Source organism: Struthio camelus, chromosome 15 (genome assembly GCF_040807025.1).
Source record: "Struthio camelus isolate bStrCam1 chromosome 15, bStrCam1.hap1, whole genome shotgun sequence".
Taxonomy (NCBI): Eukaryota; Metazoa; Chordata; class Aves; order Struthioniformes; family Struthionidae; genus Struthio; species Struthio camelus.
Window position 1 is genome coordinate 15,560,838 of NC_090956.1, and position 25,921 is coordinate 15,586,758.

General features: G+C 41.0%; 1 protein-coding gene across 2 annotated transcripts in view; it reads right to left on the minus strand.

The window, feature by feature from the left end:
* Positions 1 to 25,921, minus strand: part of LOC104149733 (uncharacterized) — a 308,193-nt gene that overhangs the window by 280,051 nt on the left and 2,221 nt on the right. For both annotated transcript variants that reach the window (XM_009683528.2, XM_009683527.2), the window contains one exon: positions 21,911 to 22,079. The gene's annotated coding sequence lies outside the window, so the exon portion shown is untranslated. The remainder of the gene's footprint in view (positions 1 to 21,910; positions 22,080 to 25,921) is intronic.

Genomic DNA, 25,921 nt, shown 5'->3' on the forward strand with positions numbered 1-25,921 from the left:
AATTGTGCAAAGACTCTCACCTCAGAAAGTGATCAATGGCTCCCGATCATTATCTGAGCAGAATATTAAAGACAGACATGCATAATAAACTAATTTTGATTCATTTTTGAGAAGTGATGGCATTTAGTGAGATTCAGTAAATTGTCCCTTTCAGCACTAATAACATGTTCATAGCTTTCCCCACCAGACGTTCCATAATGGCAATATAATAGGATTGCAATGACAATTAAATGATTGCATATTTTAGGGCAATGGAGGGTATCCACTAGGGCATGAACCATTAGCAAAATGGTAACGTTGTCACAGGAATTTTCATGCTTTGGTACAGCAACTGATAAGGCAGATGCACAGGAAGAGAGCAGGTATTCATCCTTGTACCATCTTCTTGACTTAAAAAGACAGAGAAATGAAAGCTAATAATAAATCTTAAGCTATCCAACAAAAATTGAAATTTGCTTTCAGTAACTGAAGTACCGTCCCTTCCTTCGACCCAAAAAGAGGGGTTCCTCTAAGACCAGTTATAGCCTCCCCTGACAAACTTCTCCAAAATGGCAGCAGGGAGGTTCCCCCTCTTGCCTTGCCCAACGCTGAGCTGTGAGCTCTCTCTAAGGAGACCCTCACACCACTTTAAATGAACAATTGGTCTGCAGCACGCACTGCAGATGGATTAGTGCTCGCACCAGCCTGCACAGCTGTGCATAGCTGCCACACATTGCTAGAAGGAGGGTTTCCTTTAAAATTTAGTATTGGTGTAAAACGCTTGAGTTGACAGCCTGGGAAACAAAACTCTCCATTCAAAGATTTTGTGCTACACAGAGTCAGCATTCTCACGTGGCTCCAGCCTCAACCCGAAGAGCCATCTCTGAGATGTGAACTTACTGCACCTGTATGTCAGTGAACAGCTCCATTGCTTCGCTGAGGCCATCACCGGTGGTGAGGTGGGACCCACACCACCAAAGGAGTGGGCAGAGTTTGCTTTTCCCATGTTACAAGCAGCCCATGGGTACCAGGGTGCAGAGCAGAAGTGCCTTCTTATGCAGAAGCTCTTCTGCAGGCAGGAGAACCTCCTTCCCCAACATAAGTGGTCTGGGAAACCTTTCCAAACAAGACTTCTATTTATGAAGGGAGGTAATAAGGCTGCAAAAAGAAAAAGCCCCCAAAAAACTTATTTTGTGTTCTTTCTACCCAAATTGACTCATCTAAACTTTCATACTGAACCACAAACTTACATAGCTAATAATACATAAGGTTTAGAAGGTTCCCCAAGAGAGTTCAGGTTCAGCATAAATCTAGTTACCGGAATTTACTTTTCTAGTACTTCACACAGCTATCACAACAAATGGTTCAATGTAAAAACACAAGGATAAGTTTAGATGTCGTCAAAACAGGTGCCACCTGATAGCTCTCATTTATCTCTCTAATGCACAGATGCAGAGCTGTAGGAAACACTGACACGTGGATGCTGAATTCTATCAAACTAAGCATGATTCAAGAAAGTATATACATTTTTCATCCTTTGCTTAAGAAAAAAAAAATCACATAAAAAAGTGAAACACTAATCAAAAAAACACAGGGAAAAATGCATATTTGTGAGCATCTTTTTCCTACTTTCTCCCTATTTGATTACTGCTAGAGGATAGAAACCAAAAGACATTTGTTATATTGCTGCATAATCCAATTTGCAATGATCACTCACTGATGTGGCAGATACAAGGGTGTATTAGAATGACTAAGTATTTGTTATCCCTTTATTTTATACTTACAACTAGAGACTGACTTCAGCTTAGTCTTCTATAACACAAAAAGTGCACACGCATTCAGAATATCACATGCACTTGTGCCACTATTTCACAATCCTAGAAAAGAACTCGACCAGAGCTAAGACCATTTGTTGCTAAAGCTCAGTAAACATTTAGAAGTTAGAGAGCCAAAAATATTCATTTTTCTTCTTCAAAATCCAGTAAAATGAAATAGAAAAAACAATCAAAGAAAAAAGAAAAATTAGAATTTTGACCTTATCCTCTCTGTGAAATGGGGCTAGTGGAAAATGGATCACAATGCATAGTCTTCGTATTAAACTAGGGGAAAAGAGATTGCATTTCCTTTAGGGAAAGGGCATTTCCCTGTTCCCAAGGGACAGACCATACCCCAACAGTGGGTCTGAAAGACAGAGCAGCTAGCCTGTAGATGAAGAAAACATATATGTATTACTAACCAAACAATATACAACCCCAGAATCTAGATAATCATGTAAAAATGCATATAGAATCAACAAAAGCTCACTACTGATAATGAGCCCAAAAGCATCAAAAATAATTTAAGGAATTTTCTGAAGAAAAGTAAGAATAAAAAAACAAGTCAGCAACAATATTCAGCTCCTCAGAGAGGATCTAAACAAATTAATTTATGCCATAGTAGAGGGACATCCTGCTAATTAATTACCAGGATGCATCTCCTAGAACAGTAATTGAGGCTGAAGCCTACACTGTACAGCAAAGTCACTCTCTGACTTGACTTAGAATTTTTAATTTCCCTTTCACCCATCTTTTCCTAACATGCAAAACCAAACTATGTGATGCTTCCTTCCAGAAATTTAAACCTGCAAGTCTTCAGTGTCTCTTTTTGGCTCCCCAATAACTGAACTACTGTGACACTACTTCAGAGCTAATGGCATCTCCAGAACAGCAACCCTGCAACAACGAACATCTGCAGGTAAGGCAGCCTGCATGGCATTATTCATTTCTTACTTGAAAGAAATACTAAAAATCTGTAACTGCTATGCTCTATGCATGCCACTAAGTTAGCTTTTGCAAACAGTAAAGTGACAGGAAAGAAAGTTTGAGGGGGGCTCTTTGGGCCTATCACATGTCTGGTAGGCATTAAGGACCAGATCAGGTACCTTGGCATATGGGGCTCCCCAAGAGATGTCAACACGTGATCCTACCTAGCGAGAAATAAAGCTTGCTAGGTATGCAAAGCAGTCTGTCATGTTCAACCAAGGAGTAACAGAAAGGAGATCTAAGAAGAGCAATTTGAGAACAACATGGGTCCTTGATGGCACCCTGAATAAATACCAGGTGTTGACATAGCTTAAAAGAGGAACATATAACCCCCTACCCATTTCAGCAGGAATTTAACATACAGAACAATTTTGTAATATTTCTTCCACACAGCTCGTGTAACAAACATGCAGTATGTAGTATATCATAGGCTAAGAATCTAGTTTTTGTAAACAAATCTTTAAAGGACAAAGCCCACTGAAGAACACCACCAAACCATCTGAAGAAAGCAACAACAGCACAGGATAAATGCATCCAATTACCAAAACAAATATTGTTTCAAAGCAACTCAAAAACTTGCATGTAAATCCTTTATCTCTAGGAGAACAAAAATAAATATTTACTGTGTGCCAAATAAAATTAAGATGTATTTGGCACTGAAAATAGAAAAGCACTTTGAAACATCACGTCCCATAGCTCCAAACACAAGAGACGAGTGCTTCTGCACTTGGAAAATATCTCAAGAACATCTTTTCACTTTTAAGGTTACTAATGAACAACTTCAGAAAAAAAACCACAGAATTAAAGCCCATAGGAAAAAAAAAAAAGCATTAACAAAAAAGCTTTTGATTAGTTATCCAAATTATCCTTAATTGCAGCAAACAGCAAGAAGTCACATTCTCTTTCCCACAGTGATGCTTTGGTGGTCAGCTGAAACTTTTCTCACATACGAGCTCTACAGTGCTTCTACTTGGCTACTGGAGTCACAAATGAGTTTGCTACCTCCAGCTGTTCAGTGGTTTCTAGCACAGGAAACCAGGATTTAGTCTGCAATGAGGACCTTAACACCTCCTGATGATTTCCAACACATTAGAGATCACACTGCAGAAATAGCATCACTACACAGCTACGTGCAAACACAAAACAAAGCGAAAAAACATACCACGGATGCTGCGTATTTTCCTTTATAAAGGCCCACAGAGAGCTGAAGCCTAGTAGCTTATTGACTGCACTCAATTGCCTGAACGATGTGATTGCACACTCCTGCATCTCAATTAAGCTTGTTTGCTGCAGTGAGGCTACCTCACTCATTTTTAGATGTAACCTAGGCAGAATTGATTTTCCCCCCTCCCCAATTCATTTCAAAAGAGAAGATGGATTTTAAAACATTCAAAAATATCAGAATAAAAATCTGATTTCTGTCTTTGAAAGGAGAATTTCCCACTATATTTGGTGGGTGCAGCAAATTCTATATCCTGAAGATACAGGTTACCCCCAAACTAATGATGGAAATAGGGCAAAGTTAAGCTTGGAAGAAGCAGAGGAACTCGCATGACTGTCACTAGGACTCTTCAAATGCCCATCTTACTTAAATTCAGCCCCAAAAAATGATGGAATAAGCAAAACAATAGTGGGGTTGTCATTTTAACAGCTAAATGGGCAGAAAATCATTTTCCCCATAAGCGTTTCTTTATCCCTTAAACTTAACTTAGGGTAATATAGTCTGTTAGTTATGTTAAGAGCATGTTTTAATTGTTTAGTTACACTACAGAAAGAAAGTAAATGGTTAATACATTTAATGTGCATGTGGAAGTTAATTTGGCACCGCTTCCATAGCCCTAGTATACAAGTTTAGAAATAGTTTTGTGACATCTCTCTCTACAGTTAGTTCTTATGTCTCCTTCATTATTCCCTCACCATCTAATTCTCTACCTCGTTGTATTAACTTCCTCAGCTCAGAAAGTAGGACACTTCTTCTCAGGGCCACATCATGTAGCATGCCCTGAAGACCTGGCACACATTTCAGGGCATTAGCAGAAAGGCTTCTTTCCTTGCCCTAAAGAAAGTAGTAATGCATTTTTTAAGACCTCCAACACGTATTGCAGCTCTGCCACGTTCCTTTGCATGTTCTAAACCATCATATCTCTTAAAAGAAATATATAACTTTAAAAAACAAAAAAAAAACTATTTGTACAACCTGTGCAGTCCAGTAGAGTACAGAAGTAGTGAGCTGCATGTCTGGTCTGATACTTTTTGCCCCACTGTGTCACAGCAGGCTGGAGAAAAGGGTCTTGAAGCTTTGCCATTAGGAAGCAAACAAGCACCACATGGACACGAGAGCCCGCGATTACCCACGATGCATACAGAAAATAGCATCAATGTCTTTCTTCAGTTTGCCGTTATGAAGCAACCAAGTATTTTTCACCAGTATTTCCAACTGAAGGTAAAGCAGTCTCTTGCACTACCCTTTGGCCAGGTGCAGCACCTTGTCAGCCCTGGTGGCCCTGGTCCTACAAGGCCTTGGGTCTTAATTAGCACCTTTAGATATGCATCTTATTTGTGCTTTCCCCTCTCTACCCACAAGAGCTGTCCATGATCTCAGCAGCTGAAACCTAACAACTCCACATCCCAATAAACAGAAGTTACCTTATTTAACCCTTCACCACCACCATCACCTGAACACAATGAAGTGCCACATTTCACTATCAAGCCCTAGAACTCAAAAGCTTTTTTATATTTGGAAAATCACTTTCTCCAAATTTTTTTTGGTATGATTTGTCCCATAAATTTGCTCTGGTCTTCCAGCCACTGGAAACTTCCAGTGACTGTTTCCCAAAAGGGTTTTAGTGCATACTGCACAATACAATCCAAAACAAGGTCAGCAAAACCTGTATTTTTAAACTGAAGAACAGGCAGATGCAGAACTGTCAGCAGTCACTGTCTAAACTGTCCCAAGAATAATACAGGACCACACAAGGTTGCTGGCTTTTTTTGTTTTTAAATATCACTTGTTCTCCCTCCAGAGATATTTCCAGAATAGCAAGGAACTAGCTGATGTCAGGAACTCTCCTTAGCAGCCTGGGCTCTCTAACCAGCTCAGTTAACCTACATCCAGGTGTTTAATAATAGAGAAGACTGAGGTGAAACATTATCTTAAGATTTCAGGCTAGGTTAAATCCTGAATTGCATTTGTGCATGGCTGTGAACCACTCACTGAATATCTTGGTTGAATCTGTTTGTTCTGCCATCTTTGCATAGCTATTCTAATGCTTTTTTTCCCCCTACTTAGATTTCCTGATCTAAAAAAAAAACACTAGGTATCATGTCAAGTGATTGGTTCCAATATGGTAACAATACATTTTTCAGTTGTAGAAAATATTCAAAAGCCCATTTACCAATGCCGCAAGTGTACCCCATTGTGAAGCTTTTCAGATTCCATAATGCATCTGCATTGGTCCCTAGGCTTAATCACCAATGTTTATTAAATCGGCTGTAAGCAAATAAGGGGCTGCATATCCAACTAATCCCCATTACAGTATTGTCACGGATGGCTGCAAGGGATCCACAGGTATGACTGATGCAAACACAGAAAGGCACATAAAAATAATTATAGCAGGAGGGAAGTACTGCCTATGTTTAGAGTTTAAAAATAAAAAAAAGTCCAACTGCAGTACATAGATTAATACATTTAAATCATTCACTAAAACTTTTGCAACACTACAGTAGATCGATATTTACAGCATGGCTGAAACTTGTATCGCCATATTTTGTCTCTCCACATCTCAGTTTTGCCTTGCCACAGATTTATCTCCTCTGTAGCAAGCAGGGGAAAAATCAGCCTTAAAAGCCACAACACAGAGGAATAAAAATAGGAATACATGCTTGTAACACATATACGTTAGAAAGTTCAGGGCAAATCATGAATTAAACCTCTCTGAGGTACTGAACACATGCATTAATCATCACTGCTCAACCACACACCCCCCCCCAATAAAACTCTTGTTGTAGGTTTGATTTTTTTTTATTGCACCATGTGTTGTGCAGAAGGCATTCACAAATCTTCCAAAAACAGCTTCTGAAAAAAAAAAAGTCCTGGTGAACAGAGCACAGAAGGCACCTCTGAAAACCTCAGTGTCTCGTTTGTTGTGAATTACTTTGCTTTCTTCCCCCTTTAAGAACTCTCCATGAGAGAAGCCGATCAACAGTTAATCTCTCTGAGCAGACACCACTTTGTTAGCCTCCGTGGTAGTTCACTGCTGCTGGCGTAATTTGCTGCTGAACAATTGAGGCAAAGACTTGGCTCAGGACAGAAAGAAGTAAGATTAGTCCGTAATTGGAATATTTTGTCTCATTTATTCTTGAAGATGTGCCATATTACACTCCATCAGCCAGGGGTTATTGTTTTATGAAATCAAGCTGCACCTGGCATTGCACTGGATAAAACCTCCTCAAGCGCTGCTGTTTGGTCTTGCTTTCTGTATACCCAGACCCTAAGCCCAGCAAATTTCTCTCGCTGTAGGATAACCTTGACCATCCCCAGCTAATTACCCTAGATGGTCTTGTTTTAAAAAGATGGTTTTTCAAATCACCTATAAAATTCAATCATGCTATCAAACACCGAGCTATCATGGATCGAAGTAATTCACACACCTTTCTCCATAGGTTTATTTCATCCTTCCAGCAAAAGTTTGCAAGATGATCTCTTATTTTATATCTTCAAGCAATTACTAGTGCAAATGAAAAATTTATATGCCTAGCTACCTGATCATATCACCATTTCATTTAGTTTGACCTCTAGATGTTTTTTGTGCTTTGAAATGACTGCAGGCATAAAAAACAAGAGGGTATTTAAAATTCCTCTGCAGTTATGAAATACTTGTGCTAGTGTATCTTACTATATGTGATGTTCTAATACTTCTTTTAAGTATACTTTCAAAAAAAATGTGGTAACTCCTAATTTTCTGTGTAGAGGTGCCTGACAGAATAAGAAGCTTTCATTCTCATTATCTAATTTTACAGAAATCCTGTTGTAATTCCCGCAGAACCCACCTTTGAAATATGTTATGCAAAAAGGAATAAAAAGATATTGAAACTATTTGTAAGTAGCCAGTTCAAACCCATCCTATTATAGAGGCACAGTTATGTATTTTGGTACTTTTTAATTCAGTCAAGTTTTTACTGTGAAGTTTATGCTAACCTCAAAATTGCGATGGCAAATATTCACAGTGTGAAAACAGACAATGCAAAACAACAAATTCTTAATAGATAAATCCTATTTCTAAGATAGTAGGTGGCAAGGGTGGAAAAGAAGAGATATTTATGACATCAGCCCTGTAAAAAGCTTTATAGTATCAAAGGAGGATAAGAAGAAGGGTTCTGCTTGGGGGATTTTGGGGGCACGGTCAGTTCTTTAGCCTAAAAAAAAAAAATGAGAGTAAAAAAAAAAAGTTTAATAGACCCATATCTTAAAAGGGTCACTAACAAGATTTTAAATTAACTGAAAGAGATAAGGTACTGTGATTTTCCCCCTGATATTAATGTATTTCTGTGTAACCACATAATAGAAAACATACACTTGCTGGATATACACTTGCCTTCCCCAGGCTCCCTCAACATAAGAGACTTATTAACTATACTCAGTCTCAAATGTATTGTTTTAGATATTCAGATATTTGAACATTAGTGATGCACATAAAGGACTGGCTCAGTTATTAATAGTAACAAAAATGCATTTTTAAAAGTATTTCAGACTGTGGGAATAACACAGCAAGTTATTTTAACAGTGAAAAGACTAGATTATAGTTAAGAGAAAATAAGCATACTGAAGAATCAAACAGAAGACTGCAAAGATGCAGAAGATTCAGCTGTGCTGCATCTACAAAAAAAGACAACAAAAAACTAAGAAAGGAAGAACAAACTAGTCTCATATTTCCACTATAAAACAAATGCCTGTCACCTCAAGGATGGCCTTCTCCATCGCACACTTGCAGCACACCACATAAGAGGTCCTGAATTCTTCTGAAAGAGTACTCCCTTCCCTGCAATGCTAGAAGCAAGTGCATCACTTCAGCAGCTGAATATAATGTTAGATCCAACCCTCAGATGTGTCCAGCCACAGGGAGTGCATCAGTTTGTCTTTGCAAAGATGAATTGCAGTGTACAGGGCATAATGAACATTAGCTTTATCTATTTTAACTAAGCAAGTTCCTAAATAGGTTCAATTATATTAATAATGCATTTTCTTGGATAAATAGACTTTCATGCATGCACTCCCACTGAGAAATGGTTTACCTAACCCCTTACAAAAAGGGTTGTTACGTGGAAAGTCTTCAAGCTGCAAGCTCAGCCGAAGCTCATGAGCTATAAAAACCAGGTGGAAATCCAGGGTATACAAGCAAATGTCACCCTGCATTGTCAAAGTGCTTGATCCTCCCAGCACTTCTCTCCGCTAGTGGACAATTTTGGCTCCGAGTGAACCATCGTGGCACCTCTCATCAAGATCCTCTCACTACTGTCTGCACTGAGAGCAGCCCTCATGAAAAGTTGAAGCCTCGAACATTTACAAGCCGAAGTCATAATGACACAGCACTATTTTTCACCTTTCAAGCAGGGAGAGGAGGGAAAAAAAACAAAATAGACCACAAAAAACAAAATCCAAGCAGAAATCCCACTGCCCTGGTAGTACTCTCAGTGCGCAGCCACAGCGCTACAGTTGCTCGGGGGCACTGCCCCTGAGCGAGGCACGCTGCCCTTCCCAGCCCCTCTTCCTTCCAAAGGCAAATGCAAGTTCAGATACGAGCGCTGCTCCTCACCCTCTCCCCCAAAGTGGCCACGCATAGTGCCCTGCTTTTCTTCATCGACTGGCCATAAAGGGTATTTGGAGAGGTTTTTGGTACCTCTCTGCAGGCTTCCTTCTGTCTGATACATAGATGTTTTAAGGCTAATTCAGAGGCCTTTAAGTTATCTTAAAGCACTACCTTTTATGAAACAGAAGAGGTAGATTTTTTTAGTTGCATTCAAAGGAAGAAGTCACCTTGTTCATACCAGACAGTGTAATTACCACCATTACGACGGACTCATCATAGCTTTATTTGATTAGAAACTATGCCTACAATGATGCCGACATAAAAGGAAGCTGGAGCACCTCATCACGGCAGACGTCGCTGCGTACGGGCAAAGCATTTGAACGCCAAGCTCCTGCGTCAAAAACCGGCGTCCCACAGAAGTCAGAGGAGGAAGGGCAGCACCACACCACCCGCGGCGCTCAGGGGAGCTGGCCTCCACACGGCCTTGGCCCAGCGGCTGCACCTTCACTCCAAGGAGACCCAAGGCTGTGGCAGCACCAGGTCGACACGGGTGCTCATCTCCTCCTGGCCGGAAGGGTGACTGCATCCCACTCTACTCAGGTGGAATTTTAACAGATACAGTTTAAAACTTTCTCATTCTCAAAAGCCTGGCAAAAAAGGGTTAAAAGCCACTGGGACACTGTTCAAGCTGCTAGAACAGCAGACGGGAAAAGTTCAGTTAATTTTTTATTTATTCCCCTAATACTGGCAAGCAAGCCTCTGCTCTTCCCCCACCCTTCAACATTATCCACGCTGGTGTGCCTGGGAAGCCAAAGCAGGTCGAGTACCTTCACTTCAAAGCGTGCCCACGCAGGGTGGCTTTCTGCCATAGCTCAGCATCGTAATGTGAAGTGACAGCTCCTTTGGAGAGACACAACAACATCCCTTTGCTCATCCACGGCAAGCTCAGGATCCCACCCCAACACCTCCTCATCCCTCCTCACAGTACTCCCTCAAAGGGGGAAGGAGTAAACGCTTTCATCTTTTCTCTCTCCCAGCATTTTCTTTTGTTTGCCTAAAATGAAGAGCCAGATCACAAGTTTTCAGCAACATTTTGTACAAAAGTATGTCAGAAGCCATTACCTGGAGGTGCTGATTACTGTTGTGGCGTTCAAGACAAGTTGGCAAGTGGTATTTCTTTGGAACAGCTACAGACAAAAATAGTCTGAGGTGCTGCTAGGTTTTAAAACTGATTTCTCTAAAGCAATATTTTTCAGAATGAAAGGAATTGTCAGGGCCAACAAATTGCACATAAGATATGAAAGAAAAGGTAAGTATTTCTATCCCGGGGATACAGGATAAAAATGTAAGAGATGGCTCTGAAAAAAAGTCTCAGTGGCAAAAAAAAATAGAAGCAGGAAACCAGTGAAGTTATTGAAAGAAACATCTGAAATGAGAACCCAAAGAAGAGGTTAAAGGCCACAGCACATATACTCATTCACTGGTAGTTAATAGCTCAGATCGCAAGAGGTTGCTGGGGACAATTGCTAGGTAGGTAACACTGCTACATTTTAAAGGCACTTTCAGAACACAGGATAGGGGACATAGGACGTGTTCTTGTTGTTCCTGCTCTCAGGACTTAACAGGCTTCAGTATAAGCCTGTAAAGCAAGTATGAAGGTAGCAACCTTTTATGAAGTGCTTTGAAATTTAATGATGAAATCTGCTATTTAAAAAACCCGGAAATTTTAAAATAAGCTTGTTTTTGGCTGGACGAGACAAACAAGGTGTAAAAGTAACTGCAACACTCATCCCAGATCTGTGTCATGGGTTGTCTGATCTTAGGCCGTTTGCTAGGTTCATCTCTGTTTCACTTTCTTCAGCAGACAGACATATAGACAGCACTATTTGTTAGGAATGGTCATTTCGGATACAGGGGCCATACTTCAGAAGCACGCTACTTTGCCAGAGATAAGGATGTGAATCCTGCAAGGCTGCATGATTTACATGCAGATTACGTTTGCTTTGCATCAGACCACAAATGCTTTATGCCTCTGGTGCTCTGGTAAACCTCACTCCAGTTGTCAGCTGCAGTCGCTTCTACACTGCAAATTAAAGCAGTGCTTTTGCAGCAGCTGAAGCCACCTTTTTGTTTCAATTTCAAGCTAAGTTTCAGTCCATGGATTACGTTTAAAAAAAAAAACACATAACAAGCAGATGTATATTTGTTGCCCCAGAATTTACGTCAGCTTAGAAAAATCAGAGAGACTGACAGTTCCTGAGGTAACAAAACATTTGCTGTCCATCTCCTATTGGTCTTGCAAAAACGTAGCTTACTTGACTGAAAGCAAGTTGTTGGAGGAAAAGGGTAGCCGTTCTTCCCTGCAGTTACCAAGGCAGCTAGCTAGTGTTGAAGTATAGGCATTAAAGGGACTATTAAACAACTTTCTTATGGAGTAGAATCAATGTGTAATGTTAGTCTCCCCTTTGCCACAGATGGCTTCTTGCTAAAATGTAGACCCAATATTTGGAGGAAGCCAGCCTTTCAGGGTTGTGGGTCTGCTTCACCTTCATAGAGTATCCTGAGCCACAAGCCAAGCAAAGAGCTATCTTCCCAGTTCAGACAAGGGTTCAGCAAGGTCAGTCTCCTGTCTTCAGCTGTGGCCACAAGCAGACAACCGAGAAGAACAAGAGCAGCGGCAGCTTATCTGATGCTTTCCTCAAGACCTTTCCAGGCTCCAACTATTAGCAGTTACTGTACTTGCATAAAGCAACCCCCAAATGACTGCACAGGTGCAGGAGCTGTGTAAGAAGCCTGCGGAGGGGTGAGGACAGCCCTGCACTCCACTCCTACGGTCAGATCTCAGACACCACAGAGCTCCCATCACTCCCATCTGATCGGGGACACCCGCATGTCAGCAGCATTGCTTCTTCTCCAGGGTATCCCAGGAAGGAGCTCCTCCTTGTTCTGCTCAGCATTAATCAACACTTACATCTGTATAATATCCTTTTAATTTGAACCTTATACAAATCTTGGTTAGTTTTTAAAGAAAAATTGTAAGGGGAATGTATTTTTCTCCATTGCCTAAGAACTCATGCACGAACTCACTTTCTTGTGCTATTTCCAGACTTCAGCTAGGTCAGAAATGCAGCAGGCCAGTTCCCTCCCTCAACTATGCCAGCGAATCTGTCCCTGTGAAAATATCATCTCCTAGAAGGGGGACTGGGAAAGAGAATTTCAGTCCATCTGCTTCTGTCCAAAATTAGGAATTACAGAGGAGTGTGAGGAAGAAAAAACCTACAGCCCCATAGATGCTATCCCACACTTTTACGAACACTTGAAGCGTGTGCTTGAATTGCATCTTATTTTGCCTGAACCAGTTCTCCTGTCCCTACTAAAGCCCTTCAGATTTTCAAGCACCTTTTTACAACGTAAAACTGTAGCTGGAAACAAACTGCTGCATGATCCAAACAGATCACAGTAGATGTAGACGGTATCTGTTTGAAGGAAGATATGTGCCCAACTCAAACAGCTTGGAGCTCAGATGCCTAGGCATTTCCAAATTATCAAAATTCATTCCTATTGGTAGGAAAAGAGCTTGTGTGGTGCCCCAAGCTACGCGGACTCGTATGGAGAGGCACCACGAAGGGAGGAACAGCGCTGTTCGCGCAGCCACGCTATTTGCGGCACTCTGGTTCTCGTGTTAGCTCAAATCTAGTTGCCGAAAGCTGATTCAGCTCAATAGAGTGAAGCTATTCCAGCAGTTGTGGCTGTTCTGCTGCATTATTCTTAGTAGAGCAGATACACATAGGGTTCAAAACTTCTGAACTCTGTCCTCAGTACTCTGAACCAAATTTCCTAGCAGTAAGAATAGGACCAAAAAAGTGTTGCATGTACTCAGGGAAAGATATACCATGAATTCCCTCCTGCCTCTTTTTACAAAAGAAAAACAGTTTTACTATGAAGTGATGCTCTGTTTGAAGTAGACAAGCTCTTCAGCTGAAATTGGGGGAGGAGGTCCCCCTTTCTGGCAGTCTCCGTAATTAGAAAAGAGTAACTGAAGGGGCTAGGAGTGCTGTAGTCATGAGTGTTCAGTGAAGTGATTCTGGAGAGAAATAAAAATATTGGTTCCCAAGAGTGCAATTACAGCATTCTAGCTAAAGGACCTTTAGGACTTGCAGGTACGCAAACATTACACATAACCGCTTATGTAAAATTAAAGACCATACAGATATTTGCAAAACTAGTCCTTGATACTCCCCAGCTTATTTCCACAAAACAAGCAAAAAAAAAAAATGAACAAAAAGCCTTGTCAGAGTCTACAGACTTCCTTCTTTATTCCCTTTCTCTTACTTCATGCAATTATTATGCCTTTTAGACATCAGTCACACAGATTTATCACCTGTAATGATTAGAGGGAGGAGGTGACTTAAGGCGCATATGCTTTCCATACCACGAATAATTTTGGGAAGTTGACATTAGTTTTCCTTGGGATAAACAAACTGATTTGAGCAAAACAAGCATCATCCCCAAGCTCTCTCTGGAACAATATAATAGCCCATAATCGAGCTTTCACTGCCTAACGTTATTTGATCCCATACTTAACTTCCATACAAAGCAGGCAGGCAAATGGTTATTTTCTGTATTTTGGAAGGACTTTCTGGCTATATCCAACTTGCAGTCCTGCAAAACTTCCCATCAGAAATAACACATGCTTTAACTTTTAAGGACCAGGAAGATCAGAGTTTAGCAAGGTGGGGAAGGCCTTGCAACTGCGTGTTTTCCACGCTCTCACACCAATAGTCTGAAAGATATTGTAAAGATACCAACTCCTTAAACAAGATATTAAAAAAGGTAAAAGAGCAAAGAAATGAAAGGGTGAGATTGTAAGCATCTCTAGACATTTCACAGCAATAATGTAGGTAGCAATAAGTCCAAATCATACTACAGGGGTTTGGGGTATGAGACTGGAAAAATATTACCTTTTTCTAGAATTACCTTGTGGGTGCAAGTGTCAATAGCATTACACTGGGGCACTACAGGACACTTGGCGAGCAGGCTCAGAAAGTCAGAGGCATAGAAAGGCGGAGGCGCAAGGCAGACAAGAATTAGGTCACTACTTTCAAATAGCACTTCTCCTTAGTGACTTGAGGCATACTTTGAATATACTTCACAGCCACAAAACTCATATTTACTTAAATGTTTAGGACCGCAATTGTTCCAGTTTCTTACCACCTCAGCAAAAACAAGGTGAATTTTTGCTTTTTAAGCTCATTCGTTCATAATCAAGCTTCAAGTAAATTAAGTTAACCACATCTATATATTCACTAAGAAAGTAGCTAAAATGCACAAGAACTGAAAACAAACTGTTTGAGGAACAACTTTCTTAAACATGCTTCACAGGAAAATATCACCTTAGGAGGAAGCAACTTTCAGTAAACACTTCTTGTATATATTACAAAACTATTTAGAAAAGGTGTGTTAAAAACAGTATCGGAAATACTGTTAAATACTGTTATATAGAAACGGATATATCACACCACAGTCTCTTATCTAAATGTCTGAGGTGCACGATAAAAAGAAAAATCAACGAGCAGTTAATTCTAAATGGTATTATCTGTCATTAGGACTCAATGGTCAGTGTGGTTGTCCGATTACTGTATCTTAAAGGGGTAAGACAAGCCAGTCCCTGATGCATTCGTACAGTAGCTAGAGACAAATCAAATCACTTTTACTTTCAAGTATTGTATTAATTATTTGAACAGCTAAATTAAGTTATCCAGCTTAGAAACTCTACTTGCAAATATCATTATACAAACAGAAAGGCCCAGTTTAGCAGAGTATAAATGCATTCATTGCATTTGAATGATCTTTGATGATTACCATCTTGTTAGCCTAAATGGTCTGCTGTTATTTGGAGCCATAAAGGTGGAGCCTGACAAGCAGAAATTCAGTAGAGGAGTATTTTGCTGAGGCAGCACTGGCTGCTTACAGGGGACAGATGAGAAGACACCTCTCTCCGAACACAAAAATTGAAGGCAAGCGGCAGGTCACCCACTCCCCGTCCCAACACCAGTCAGTAAAGCCAAAGTTGCTTTCTTGCTCCATCTGTGGCTCTGCTGTGGTCTCTGCCTACTCCAACCACTTAATACATACACATAGTTAATACCAAGTTAATCATCCACAGCACCTAAATTCAAGTCCAGAAGGAAGTTTCTTTGGACAGAAACTTCCATGGTTTCAGCTATCATTACACAAGAGAGGGAGAAATTCCTCCCCCACTTTGGAGGAAAGAAAAATAGCAAGTCTGTCCTGTGACTTTGATAAAACGTGCTGTGTCCACAATCTAAAACCTGCATGTCCTCCAAATCAAGACAGCATATGAGTGGAAAACAAAGAAAAAATTGCAGAGTGAACATGGGAAAGATAGCATCCAGCATTCATTAGATTTTCACTTCCTGCAGGAAGATCACTGGATGTTTAATGCTCATTTACACTGGAACCTATTTTCTGGAGCTTTTGGTGGTTGGTCAACGCTAGATGCAAAAGCACGTGTATTGGAAGGAGAAGCTCTTGGATTTTCTTCCGATAAAAAGCATCCATCTTTGGACTGCTGGGTTTCAAGATGAATGGCATTAAATTATTTGCTTCCTCAGAAGCAGGAACTGCCTTTTTCATGGCTCAGACCACAGATAAATTCCACACTTGACAAAACATTTTTTCTTCTGAATAACCCGACCAAAACAGAAATACACATAAAGAAAATAATTGGCAGAGCCGAGGAAAAGAAGCCAAAGTTGCCAGATATTTTATTGCCACTGAAGATGAACCCGTGGGACCCAGAACATGAGATATTTACAGATCTGTTACTGAAATTCAGTGACATCCTCAAATTTCCTTTTCCTCTTAATCTGCATTTCTGTGGTCCACTCAGATTCTGAAAGCTGCCCGACATTAGCTTCCCCTTTCCCTGTGCTTTTCAGTACCTTGCACAATATCAGTGGGAGACTGAAGAATCTCGTTAGTTCTGATGCCTTTAAATAGGCGCCCAAATCACCAAGCGCTGTTAAGAAGATGAACCATCCAAGACGACTGTCACAAGCAATTCGTTGCACTTCCCGTTGCTAAATTTCACCACTAAAGTTGACATTTCATAGTTAGATACTTCAAGGCACCATTAGAAAAAAAAAAATCCACTTATGTTGCGTTAAAACGTAAAACGCAGATTTTGGTTCACTCATTTTAACCTGTTACAGAGCCCCATTCACTGTCCTGTCTTGAATGTGTTCTTGCCTGTATGGTGTTGTGAAATATCCAAGTACTTTGACAGTTCTTATGTTACAGAGAAATACAATGAATAAATGTGATTTTTCTCACTTTTTTTTTTTAAATTGCTGCTCTCCCCACCTTCTTTTCCCATAAGATAACGTGACACATAACACAGGTTCACAAACTGCCTTTCATTTCAGAACAGCTTGACACCAGCACAATGACAGAGCTGAAAGCCATAAGAAGCTATCATTACACTCTCAGAAATGGTATCGTAATCAATCTTATGTTATGCATTCACCACTTCGACGTATTCCACAAATCAACCACATGTAGCCACAGACAGAAGTGACATAATTTAATCTTTGGTGCAATAAGGTAAAATGAATCAAATTCAGACTGACAGGAACCTGCACCATAAGAAGTGCAAGAAAGTTTGTCACCAGTATGGCAATATTACAAACACTAAGGCAACGAAGAGTGCTGCCATTTCATCATTGCAGATACAGAATACATTATTTGGGCATTAGTCCAGTTTTTCAATAGCAGCTGATCACTGCAAGTTTGTTTTACTTGAAGCTAAGCTATGCAGGAGAAGCAATCTGGACCACAGCTCTGTTCTACACTTCCTGTTATTATAACAATGCCCAGGAATGAGTCATCTCTTACTTTTACCCATACAATTGAAATAACAGAAGCTGGGCATACTGGCAGCCCCATGTGACAAAATGAAGGGGGTTACGGCCAGAACTGGGGCTGATTTTAATCCCACTTAAGCTGACTGGGACAAGACCTGAGGGACAAGGTCCTGTAAATAAACGTTGCTCTCATTTTACAGAGCGCAATTCCTCTAAATCTGGCTATGTTTGAATTGCACAGATAAACTGACCTGCAAGGTAGAGTTACACAGCAACTGTAATTTCACTGTTTTTTATATTATATCATCATTACTTTTCCAAGCACCTGCTGCCTGCAGCTTCCATTTTATGGAAGTGCCATCTTCCAGCAGAAGTAATCTGCATTAGATGCTCGTCTCCTTGTTTCATTTTACTCACTGTTTTGTCTTAGTCTGAACATTCACTTTTGAATAACAGAAAAGAAAAAGCCACGAGGCCTCTTAAGGAATGAATTGTTTTTATCCTCTGCTGAAAATGTTAAGTACAGAGTAAATATGAAGGGCTGAATAGTACTATTAGCTTGGCATCGCCGATTTCTCTCTCATTTGCATTAAACTTACCTGCTGGAGCACAAACCTTCGCCGCAGAGTTCTGTGCACCATTTCTTTTGGGGACAATAGCTTCAAAACTCTTCTAGCGCGATTCCCCACTACAACACCCGGCACGTCCCTGGAGGACGGTTTTTGCCAGCTCAGCAACGTTCAGCACTCAGGCACTCCTGAGCACTACTGACTGTGCCCCAGCAAAAGGGTGCTGCCTCTCGTGGCATGCCAAGCATCATCGAACAGCGGTCGGGCTTTCCCGAGATCCAGAAGAAAGCTGAGAGAGCAGTTTCTGTTAGCCTTTGAATTCACAATTTGATGTGCACGTGGCCATTATTTCTAGAGGATTCTAAAGTCATATAGCTAAAAAAGAAAACTGGATCTAGGAAAGAAAGGAAGCAACAGATACAGTGAATAACAGAATTTCTTCCTGCTCCCAGCTGAGACTGCTAAAGTTCAGCTTCAGCATCATATGTTACCAGTAACCCACTACCCCTTTTCAAAAAGTCTCCTAGATCCATGATTAAGTAAAGGGACTATGACTTTAGGGAATGTTCTCCCAAGATGGTCTTAGGCTAGGTGAATTGATACTGTGGTCAGAAGAATGTTTGTGAGGGAAAAATATACATGTAAAGACTATATTGTCTCCAGTTGAAACGTTTCAGTATCATAAGGATGTGAAAAGCCATTCATGAAGTCTTATAAGAAAATCACTACCTCACTTGCTTTAGTTTTCACCTTATTCATGCCTAAGGAACCTGGAGAGTGTTTTAAAATAGGCCATTGCTTGCACCAAATACTTATAGATGGCCTATATTTTGCCTTTGAACCAAGACCACTTTTCAATATTCTCCCCCCAATCTTTTCCGCTGTAGGTATGTTTTCCTGTTTCTCATAACCAGTTAATAATAGATTGTCACAAGCCATTGCACTTGTTCCCATTTTTGACCACCCTTGTCACAACTCTGTCCAAGCAATAAAACTACAGTATCAGTTTAATAAAAGTGTTATCTTCTACAGAAAGACAGATATATCAATTTAGGCAGCAGGCCCTAAGCTGCATTTATAGTTTTAGATTAGATCCTCATTAACTTTCATCCTTACATTTCATTTTTTTTACTGAAGAACAGTATGTATTGCAGTTCCTTGGAACTGCTGACAAGTCATCCACTGATACGCAATATGAATACTTTCACATTTCATCACAAAGTTACCTGAATACCTCAGAACACCTACAAACATTAACTCGTGGAAGTTCGCCCGGAAGAATGCTTTGCTATCACTTTACTAGTCATGCAGAGAAATGCAGAGATAAAGGCACACTGAAGAAAGTTATCACTAATGAGACTAGAGATGCTTTGGAGCACATTGGTACAGTCCATGTTACAATATACACTCAACACATACTTTTTAAACAGATTTAGTATTAACCACTAGGAATACATATTTTACAGTAAAGCTAAGATTTTCCAGTTCTGAACTTTGACAGCCTGTTAAAACAACTGGGTTAAAATCTACTTAATAGGACTCACCTCTTCTTCAAAGTTCACCTGAATTAAGGGGTGGCACAAATTTAAATTCCAGTATCTATTTCTGAATAGCTTCATGTGCTCATGTCCTAATTCCTATTCAAATTAATCCATTCTGAAAGTGGATATTTCTGAATTAAATTCTAATTTTGCCTTGGATGACAAAAGGCCAAGATTAAGAGAGCTGGAGCGGTCAATCAGCAGAGCTCAATATACCTCCTTCTCCTTCCATGCAGGATCCTTGGGCGATTTTACTATGAAATTTAACACAGTCACCTAATTAGTATCTATCTATTCCAGCATGACTTTGACCGTTAGCTAGCTTTGTCTTCTATTCTACCAAATCAAAACACAATTTCTTTAAAGTAACAAAAGCTATAGCACTGCAGCAAAGCTGAACGTTGGAAACCATACCAAAAACAGAAATAGGAGGATATATTGCCTAGGAAGGCACGATTTCCACAACTACTATCTGTCCACTCCTGCCCCTACGCCCCCAACAGCTTTTAAACTTTGTCAGAAGACATCAACAGTTTTTAACTGAGAGGTCACTAGCAAAACCACTTGGTGCTTTGGTTTGGTATGGCAATACTTTATTGAACGTGCTTTGTATTTCAAATTGCCACTTTACAGAATACACAATCTAAGTCTAGATCCCAACATTTTTTCCTATGCAAATATAAAATTCGTGTCACTACTGAAAGTGTTCTGAGGCCCTTCCTCCTCGTCACCATCAGTAACCCCACAGCAGGAAGACACCAAGTTTCTAATCATATTTAAATGCTCTTCCCGCCCTGCCAGTCCAGATAAATCAAACATGCAGTAAACTCCGCTCAGTCTGCTCTTTAGACTAAGGCAGAGCAGTTGTTAATGTTAGCAACTATTACTGTACAACAAGGTGGAGGCGAGGGTTACGTCATGTAAAAGACTGCCACTAGTGCCTACAGATTTCTGCTCCATGGATTTCATTGAGAAGAGTTCTGGGACCTGTTGTAGGACTTCATCTAATGCCGGTAGTCAGAGTGGCATCCCACTGGTGCTCGTCACCCCGTCCCCGCTCCTGCCTCGCGTCTCGAGCGCGTGCCCATGGCAGGGGCAGCTCACGAGCCTTTCCTCGCAGACAAGTTTCCACACACCCTCAATCTCTCCAAAATGTTAGCGTTCAAATCTTCTCTTTAACTCTCAATCTTCGACATTCATACTTTTATTTAAATGACTATATTGAAATCTGCTAAAATAAAGGCGTTCAGAATACAATTTCCATTTTGATTTTATAAAATGGAGTTGCAGCTAGCTGAAGATGCAAGACTGTTTAGCAGGGTTTAGTGCCCATTGGCTTAGATCTAAATCTTGTACCATACAAGGTCATTTCATACCACAGGCAGAGGATTTAAGTTTCTATTACAAAACGTTTCATTTCCTCACATACTGAAAATGAAGTAGTTCACTCTGATCATGTAAGGACAGTAGGCTTTTAAATCTCATAACATATTATTTAAACCCGAAAGGTAAGAACGCACACCTTCCACAAGAAGGAGACATGAGAGAGATTTTAAAAGACGCAACAAGTAATAGAGTATTACAAAATGGCTACTGCCATCGTTTCAAGTCCCCAGACTACCATGCTGAGGAAAAAGAAGAAATCCTCTCTATAGCAACACCGTTTCGATTAGCAGAAGCCAGCTGAAAGCTTCCTACAGAAAAAATCTGAAAAATTAATTTTAGCAGAATAAAGGTGTAAAAGTAAACACTGCTAAGTCTCTAGTTCAGAATTAAATAACTTTAATTTATATAAAAAATAAGGAACCTAAACTGAATTAAGGACATTACAATACTGAGACTTCAGAGGGCTTTAATGCAAGCTAGGTAATTCCCTGCAAGTCTTAATTCAGATCAGCCTCCTTAAACCTCCCTCTCCTTGTCAAACACCATACAGATATATATATATATACACACATATGTATATGGTGTTCGCATTATCTATGACTTATTGCACCCACCTGAAGTAAAGTATCACTTGACCACCTTAAGTCTCCCCCTCCCCAGGTACTATTTTAAAGCCTAAATGCTTCTGCAGTTTTTAGGTTTCTTTCCCAAAAAACCTTTCCACAGGTGATTACTGCCTTGCTTTTAGTCAGCATTGCACAACTTATAAAGTATCAAAAAACACCCCACACATCCCTTCACTCTTTTTTACCTCAGCTTGTACCAGACACTGACTTTGTATACTTCAGCACACGAAATGCTGTTCCACGCACTACAGGTTAGACGACAAACGTACTCACACGTTAACTAAAGGTATAAACAGCATTTCCGCACTCTCCTTACCTTGCGTTACATAAATACAAACGCAGCGTTCCCTTTTGGTCTGTTTGTGCTTACAGACCCTTTGCAGTGACATAAATAACAAGGGAAAAGAAGAATCGGGTCATGTCACGTGTAGCTCAGGAATCCCAACGGGTCCCGACAGCGATTCCTCCAACGGTCTTCTCAAAGCCTAAAAAAGATCGAGGCAGATGACTACCATGTTAACCGTAGGTCAGACTATTTAGTGTTCCAACATTAAACGAGCACGCGTTGATTAGTTTAGCTGTAATAATTCAGAGCGATGGTTAAGGGCCATAAGCATCAAACCTTGCACACGCAAGCTAAGGCTGTTGCAGAAAACGTGCAGTTACAGACAGCAGCGTTCCCCGAGACGGGCGCGAGACCCACAAGTCGCTGTAAGCCCACGCTGGCCTAGAGCGCCAAGAAGCCTGGGCATAAAAGTCTTTCAGGTTTATGATATTAACATTGATTAAAGGGGGGGACAGGGGGAATGCAAGTAACTGCCCACAGCAGCAAACCACCCCAAGGAGGGTCGCCGTGCGGGTCTCGGGGGAGCCCTCCCCAGCAGCCTCCCCGGAAGGGAGCCCCGGCGCCTCCGGCCAAGAGGAATCAATTCACAATGCTGCCGTCGCGAGCGGCGCTGGCCCGCAGCCGCCCAGGCCACCCGCACGCGGCGCCTGCTCGGACCAGCCAGATCGACCCAGGACGCGCTCGCTCTATCAGAGACGCTACCCCTTGTGCGCTGACAAGCAGCAGCTCTACTGAGATTGGCTAATTCAATTTTTCCCATCTTATCAGATTTCTTTTTAATGAAAGTGAACAATGGTTTCATTTGTTATGTTATTAGTTTTCCCAGTGGTGGTAGCAAGACTTGAGCTCTGTTGAAAGCTCAACGGCAGCGCTGTGCCAGGGTTTATCATCACCACGTGCCAGCCTCATAACGCAAAGCCGCCTTAGTCCATCCCTTTTCGTTTGCTTCCCATCCACGGGTCCTCACAGCTAAGAGGTCATCCGCCTGCTGTGCCTGCTTGGTGGATTATTGTGTACACGCATCTAAGCGCAAAGTCCCCAAAGAGATCTGAAATGATCTGAGACTTCACAGCAACAGGGAGGTATTTCGCACTGAAACGGAGAAAGTCATATACGTATCAAATATATAAATGTATTTCTGAGAAAAGATCATCTCAATTTGCTCATGCTTACAGTTCTTACCACATAGTCAGCAGCACAGACTATACAGGTTGTCGTCCAAGAGAACATCCAAATCCTCCTGTTGTGTTTATCAACTTGAAATCCTTTCATCAATTAACCTCCAGAGGTGCTCAGAAAAAAGCTGCTATTTTTCAGTTAGGTTCCTGCTGCTTCAGCTGATTTGTCACTTTACAAAGACCTACACTGTGTTGGTGTTTGCAGGGAAACGCTATTGAGCGGACAGGTTCATTTGCATGATGCTTGCTGAGATTTTTTAGCTCTTTCTTTATCTTTAGAAAAATGTTTTATTTGATATGCATATATAGCAGTGCTAAGAAAAGCAGCCTGTCAGCCTCCGCACGCCAAAGCCCATAGCACATTTATTAAGAAAACCGGTCCAGAACACACAAAGCAAGCCTTTTGCCTTCGCTCCAAAACACCTCAACGCGCTTGGCCTTGGCAGGCTCCCCAATTCAAAAGCGAAGAGGTAGGTCTCCTGCCGAAACCCATGTCAGCACATCTTAGTTTGCACTTCCAGGCAGCATAGTCCAAAATCAGAATGAGCTCAGTTCCCAGAAGCCAGCTCCGACCCTATCCCCAACTGCCAGCCCAGGGTCAGGATGCAAGTCAAGGATTAAAACAGGGCCTGGGAACAAAAGCCTCCAGCCTCCTCTTCTACTTCCCAATGTATTTCCTGGCCTTCAGCCACCGCCTGGTTCCCATCCTTAGCTCCAGATCCTAAGCACCTCACACGCTTCCCAACCTTCGCCACAACGCGGCACACCGCAAAGTCTGCCCCAACAAGGGCGCATCTGCAGATGCCACTGTAAGGAGAACTATCCTTCCCAGAGGCAGACGCACGAGGTAGCTACAGTGGTAACTGCGCGTCAGATAAAAGGGCTTGCTTTAACCACTGCTAGCAGATCTTTGCTGAAAATCCAGTCAAAATCCCTTAGCCCTGACAACATCTCCTCCCTGCCCAAAGATACTGCTGGCAAAGGTATTACGGTTAACAGACACACACACACCCCCCACCAGCATTTCCACCAACTGAGGAAAAACCGGAGGCTTGTTGGAGAAAAATCCCAAACCATCGTGAGCACGGGAACTCCTGCTGGAGACCAAACAGTACCAAATCCCTTCACACCAGGTGACCAGTAACAAGCATGGTTCAACACTTTTGCATTTCAAACATTAGCTGAGGCAAGACTATTTCAGTCTTGATAAAGGTCACCACTGGAAACACCCTGCTTTTGAACCGACTGTTAGGGGAACAGCTGCTTTTTTAGCATTATCCTTGTGTGCTATGGGCAAATGCTTCACATCTGCCCCACCTGCATTGCTGGAAACTATCAGAGTTTTCCTATTACGCTCTCAGTAAATAGCAATACCCAGCTGTGCCCAACTCAAATACAGAAGCAACACATGTCTTCCCCAGAGCAACAGGGCTCCCTGCAAAGCAGTTTACCTTCCTACTGCATGGAAATATAGCTCTGACCTCATAAGGAGCAATGTTCCCTATAAAACTTCAGCTTAGAGCTGGAATCATCTGCCACACTTTGCTCACCTTACCTAGCAAAGTGCTGAGCACTCCTAACTCCAGCTGAACTCACTAACAAGATAATTTGGAAAGCTACACTTTTTTTTCTTCCTTAGACTAACATTACTCCCCAAATAAGCAAACTGAACACTTAGAAACAGGAATACTAAGGCATTCAGCAAATGTTCAATATTAGAGGTACTTAAATATTTACTCCTGAAGCTAGTCTGAAGCTCACAGTATGCAATTAAAAAAAATTATTTGCACTAAAGTAGCACCTGGGACTCTATTCACATACAGGACCCTATTGTATAAACACTGAACAGAAAAAAAAAAAAAACAAACCCAAAACAGTCTGTGCTTTAAAAAGCAGTGGGGGGATTGGACTAGATCTCCAGAGGTCCCTTCCAACCTTGGCCTTTCTGTGATTCTGTGAAAAGCTTTTACACAAAAGACAACCGCACAGTAATTTCAACTACTTGGAGCTCCATTTACAGGGCTGAGCTCATGGTGTCCAGCTGCCCAAGGCAGTAAACGTAACCTTACCCTGAGCATCCTGCACACAAAATAAAAACTACCAGGACTACATGTATCACTGGTCAGCTTACTATAATTTTTCATGGATCGATAAAAGACAGCAAAGCAGAGATCATTCGCATCACGAGTGCAAGTTATTCGCCAAAACCATGACTCTGTGTATATATACACACACACACACACATATCCCTTTAATTTTTTTCTTCTAAGGGATTTCAACACTACATCAACACCATTTTAACCTCTTCCACAATTCTGAACACATTTAATTGGTATCTTTCGTAATTATTTGTATGACTATCGCAATATGGTGTTTACTTACAAAATACTCTACCACATTGATGATTAACCATTTTTAATTATTAGACATAAGAAAAACAAGTATAGTCTACGTTCCACACAAAGACAAACACAACCGTAAAACATGAAGGCACTGCTGTCTTTACTTCCTTGAAGCATCCAAGTTTCAGCTTATGCTGGGTTAGAGAAAATGGAGATAACAGGTTGAAAATGTAAAAACCAGTCATACAAAAAAGGAAAACTAAATATGTACACACTGTCTTTTCATGACTGTGTAGATCATTTAAAAAATATAAATATAAAAACGTATCCCAGCTTCTGTAGTTCTAAAGAAACAACCTGTGACCAATAAATCAGAAAGCTGGGTATCTTCTGCTACTATCTTACTCTGCCAAACAATTATGCAGTGAAATGTTCTAATTGCACTTTGATTTTAATGTTAA